The sequence below is a fragment of the Diuraphis noxia genome, unplaced genomic scaffold, assembly GCF_037042655.1.
Source record: "Diuraphis noxia isolate RWA-SAM2 unplaced genomic scaffold, SU_Dnox_SAM2 contig0020, whole genome shotgun sequence".
Lineage (NCBI taxonomy): Eukaryota > Metazoa > Arthropoda > Insecta > Hemiptera > Aphididae > Diuraphis > Diuraphis noxia.
The window spans coordinates 40001-45000 of record NW_028301730.1 but is presented as its reverse complement, the minus strand read 5'-3'; the positions used below and the strand labels follow the sequence as shown (position 1 = coordinate 45000).

Here is a 5000-nt window from a genome sequence, read left to right as displayed (position 1 = left end):
TCGTGGCCGTATTTAGCCTTAGATGGAGTTTACCACCCGCTTCGGGCTGCACTCTCAAGCAACCCGACTCGAAGGCGCGGTCCGATCCCGGAACGCTGTGACGGCCTCTACTGGCCTGGCACCATCTGCGGGCCATGGCCCCGTTCAAGGGAGACTTGGACCGTCACGTGCGCCCCGGCAACGAGGCCGGCCCGTACGCCACAACTCCCATACGTGCCGCGACACAAAAGTGCGCGGCGGGATTCGGCGATGGGCTTTTCCCTGTTCGCTCGCCGCTACTGGGGGAATCACGGTTGTTTTCTTTTCCTCCGCTTATTAATATGCTTAAATCCGGCGGGTAGTCCCGCCTGATCTGAGGTCGGAACAAGTGTGTGGTACGTGTGGTGGTGGTAACTGGTGCGCGGGTCCGCGCTCCGTCCGCGCGGCGACGGTCCGCGTCCGCTTCTCGGTTGCCGGAGAGGTGGCGTCTCGAGGACGACTCTCAGCCGACCCGGCCGCGCTCTCGCGCGGCGGGCGGACGGGGACGTGCCGTTCGACGGCGCGAGAACCCGTGACTGTTTGCCGTCACAACTTGGGCGGACGACCGGGGGCAGCCGCGAGCGGTAGCCCGCGTTTTCCCCGGTCGAGCCGCCAAACTCGCGCGGGCGCGGCGTGCGGCCGACGGGCGCGCGGGCGCCGGTCCCCGTGAGGACCGGACGCGGCGCGCGCGCTCCGCCGGACGCCTGCCGTGCCGGCGCATCGGTCTGGCCGAGTATCCGGTATACGACCCTCAGACAGGCGTGGCCCGGGACCCGCGGGTCACCGAGGCCGCAATGTGCGTTCGACTGGTCGATGTTCGTATAACCTGCGGATTACACGACGACGCGCAGATAGCTGCGGTCTTCATCGATCCACGAGCCAAGTGATCCGCCGTTCGGGGTCGGGTGTTTGTTTTTTTTTTTTCGTTTACACAATCGTCTTCCGACGACGGTAACCATCTTTCGGTCGACTCTCGGTCGGGGGTCGCGGCGCGCGGGCGGTCGGCGGACGACAACCGTGCGCGGTTGTCGCGCGCGAGCGCACGCGGCCACGGGGTCGGATTAGGCGCGCGCGAGACCGGCAAGCGAGTCGCCGGCGCCGCGGGCCCGTCTCTAATGATCCTTCCGCAGGTTCACCTACGGAAACCTTGTTACGACTTTTACTTCCTCTAAACGGCCGAGTTCGGTCATCTTCCCGGTCGCGCGACGACCCAGCCCCCGAGGGGGCCGAATAACGCGCGTCCAGTCCGAAGACCTCACTGCGGTCGTTCAATCGGTAGTAGCGACGGGCGGTGTGTACAAAGGGCAGGGACGTAATCAACGCGAGCTGATGACTCGCGCTTACTGGGAATTCCTCGTTCACGTGGAAAAATTGCAAGCCACGATCCCTAAGCACGAAGGAGGTTCAGCGGGTTACCCGGAAGCCTGTCGGCCCAGGAATGTTAACACACGCTGATTCCTTCAGTGTAGCGCGCGTGCGGCCCAGAACATCTAAGGGCATCACAGACCTGTTATCGCTCAGTCTCGTGCGGCTATTTTCGTCCGCCGCCTGTCCCTCTAAGAAGAGTTTAAGCTCCTGGGAGCCGGCGGTAGCCCTAGTAACGTATCGTGATCCGCCGGCGACGGCCGCGAACGCGGCGCGCTTCACCGCGGAGCCCAGCGCACGACTGACGCACGGCGACCGGAGGTTGCCCCCCGACCCCCGCACGCCCGCCGCACGCCGGGACGCGGATGGCGCGGCCGCGCCCGACGACCGCCGTGGACGACGGGCGAACGCGTTCGGGGATACCGGGCCGAGCCGACGGGAACGCGAACGCAGACGGCCGAAACCGCCGGCGCCGCGCCCACGCCGACCCGGGTTTACCCGCCTAGTTAGCAGGACAGAGTCTCGTTCGTTATCGGAATTAACCAGACAGATCGCTCCACCAACTAAGAACGGCCATGCACCACCACCCACCGAATCAAGAAAGAGCTCTCAATCTGTCAATCTTTCCGGTGTCCGGGCCTGGTGAGGTTTCCCGTGTTGAGTCAAATTAAGCCGCAGGCTCCACTCCTGGTGGTGCCCTTCCGTCAATTCCTTTAAGTTTCAACTTTGCAATCATACTTCCCCCGGAACCGAAAAGCTTCGGTTTCCCGGAAGCTGCCCGCCGGGTCGTTAATGAAACGCCGGCGGATCGCTAGCTGGCATCGTTTACAGTTAGAACTAGGGCGGTATCTGATCGCCTTCGAACCTCTAACTTTCGTTCTTGATCATACGAGAACGTACTTGGCAAATGCTTTCGCGTCAGTTCGTCTCGAGACGATCCAAGAATTTCACCTCTAACGTCTCGGTACGAATGCCCCCGCCCGTCTCTGTTGATCATTACCTCCGGTCCCGAAAACCGGCCCGGCGGGACGCGCGGGCGACTGGCGCCCGCGGCCCGGCGGCCCGCGCACGGAAACGCCCCGGAAGGCGGTTTCGCGCGCCCGCGAAGGGCGGAGATGCGCGGGACCGAGGTCTTGTTCCATTATTCCATGCGACCAGTATTCAGGGCCTTTTGACGAGACGGCCGTGAAGCCGCCCCGCCAGATTTGAGCCTGCTTTGAGCACTCTAATTTGTTCAAAGTAAACGTGTCGGCCCGCCGACGGCACTCGGTGAAGAGCACCGCGCAGCAAGATTGGAGTAGGCGGCCGCCGTCGTCGAACCCCGACGGCCGCGCGACGCGTGGCCGCGCGGCGCGCCGGGAGCACGAGACACGTGTCCGCCTGCCGACAATACGTCCGGCCGACGTGCCGGTAACTAACACCCCGAGACGGCTGACGAGCGCGACGGCGACCGCGCCGACGGGACACGTGGTCCCGCGGCACGGCCGGCCGCGACACGCCGGACCGCCAGGGTGGTCCGGCACCGCCCAGACACAGATCCGACTACGAGCTTTTTAACCGCAACAACTTTAATATACGCTATTGGAGCTGGAATTACCGCGGCTGCTGGCACCAGACTTGCCCTCCAATTGATCCTCGTTTAAAGGTTTTAAAGTGTTCTCATTCCGATTACGGGGCCTCGGATGAGTCCCGTATCGTTATTTTTCGTCACTACCTCCCCGTTCCGGGAGTGGGTAATTTGCGCGCCTGCTGCCTTCCTTGGATGTGGTAGCCGTTTCTCAGGCTCCCTCTCCGGAATCGAACCCTGATTCCCCGTTACCCGTTACCACCACGGTAGGCATGGAACCTACCGTCGACAGTTGATAAGGCAGACATTTGAAAGATGCGTCGCCGGTACGGAGACCGTGCGATCAGCTCGAAGTTATTCAGAGTCACCAGGTCTTTGCGCGGGCCGCGATCGGGACGCGCACGAAGCGCGCCGCGACGGGCCGGTTTTGATCTAATAAAAGCGTTCCTCCCGCGCGCGACGCCCGAGAGCGCCGCGACGGTCGGAACTCTGTCGGCATGTATTAGCTCTAGAATTACCACAGTTATCCAAGTAACTTGGGTACGATCTAAGGAACCACAACTGATTTAATGAGCCTTTCGCGGTTTCACCTTAATGCGGCTTGCACTGAGACATGCATGGCTTAATCTTTGAGACAAGCATATGACTACTGGCAGGATCAACCAGGGATCTCGGGTTTACTGCTACCGCGCCCCGCGACCGCCACGCGCGTGGCGGCCTGGGACGCGTGCGTCCGAGCGCCGGTCCGACGCCCCGCGGAAGGGGGCGGCGAGCCGACGCCGAGGGCGATCGCGTGGCCGGGACCGCTGTGGGTCACGGCCGCGCGACCGACCGCGGTTCAACAACAACAAAATGTGTGTGTGGTGTGGTCGGCACACGGAGTGCGACACGTTGACGAGACGGACCGGGTGACGGTCGACCGCCGGGTTCGGGTGACGGTGTGTGCACGGGTCCCCGGCGAGCGTACCGAGACCGGCTCTCGCCCGATTCGTAACGGCCCCCAGCCGAGATCGAGGGGGAAGCCGGGACGCGACGCGAAGTCCGCCGTCCCGTGGCTTCGCCCCGGCGACCGCCGGGCGCGGCGACGATGGCCGGCCGCGGCGGGAATGTTCTGGCGTCGAGTGTTCGTGACACGCGGAACGGTAACGGGAGTCGTCATCGGTGTGGATTGGCGCGCGCCGCGCAAACACCGGCTGGTGGACGCGCGGCGCCGGTTGAGTTTCGCCACTCGGATTGCGAGATGGGTCGGCGGCCGAAACGCGGACGCGTGTCACCTTCCGCCGGCTCTCACCGGACCGGCCACTCAACCGACGGTGTCCCGCGTACGTGGACGACCGTCAGTTGGCGGCGACCGGTGGGCGCCGCGAGGTGTACGCGCCGTCTTCGGCGTCGCCCGTGGCTTTGCTGTTGTGGTGTTCGTGATCGGCGGCCGGCCGTCGACTGCAACGCCGACGACCGAACCGCTCACAAATTTACAAAATCCCGGGTTTTTCCACCTTAATGGCGTAGCGTCGTTCGTGTAACAGTGGACGCGCGCCCGTGGACTACCGCAATCCGCGCCCGTATCGGATCCCCCCGCCCGAACACTAATACCCCCGCCACAATCGCATTTCGCCTAACGTTGTTACAAGTCGTCGACCACCGTACGCACGCCGCTTGGCGGCACGGCACGAAAAAAAGTGGCGGGACGCAAATCTAGCCGGCCGACCACCTACGACACCGACCACCGGGCGCGCGGATTGGGACAGTGATAATACATTTCGTCTAACCGACCACCCGTAATGGCGTAGCGTCGCTCGTGCAACAGTGGACGCGCGCCCGTCAACTACCGCAATCGGCGCGCGTATCGGTTCCCCCCACCCGAACACTAATACCCCCGCCGCAATCGCACAATCGAAAAATATTTAAAAATCGCATCACGTCCGTCGGACCTACTATTCCTGATAGTATTCGGTGCGCCCGACGAGATCACCTCTTTGGTTCGTCCACCGAACACCGACCGATAACGAGTTATTGGGTTTGGAAAAAATCGCGATCCAAAAACTCCGGT

At 63.1% G+C, this 5000-nt stretch overlaps 3 non-coding genes across 3 annotated transcripts in view; all 3 read right to left on the bottom strand.

Annotated features, from left to right (window-relative positions):
• LOC149053942 (large subunit ribosomal RNA) overlaps window positions 1-361 on the bottom strand; it is a 4199-nt gene extending 3838 nt beyond the window's left edge. The window contains exon 1 of the ribosomal RNA XR_016192431.1: window positions 1-361. This exon is cut by the window's left edge and continues 3838 nt beyond it. This is a non-coding gene — a ribosomal RNA (large subunit ribosomal RNA).
• A 402-nt stretch (window positions 362-763) lies between these two features.
• On the bottom strand, window positions 764-921 carry LOC149053941 (5.8S ribosomal RNA). Its single transcript, XR_016192438.1, has one exon. It is a non-coding gene; the product is annotated as a 5.8S ribosomal RNA (ribosomal RNA).
• A 210-nt stretch (window positions 922-1131) lies between these two features.
• Window positions 1132-3619, bottom strand: LOC149053940 (small subunit ribosomal RNA). Its single transcript, XR_016192428.1, has one exon. It is a non-coding gene; the product is annotated as a small subunit ribosomal RNA (ribosomal RNA).
• Window positions 3620-5000: the final 1381 nt, after the last annotated feature.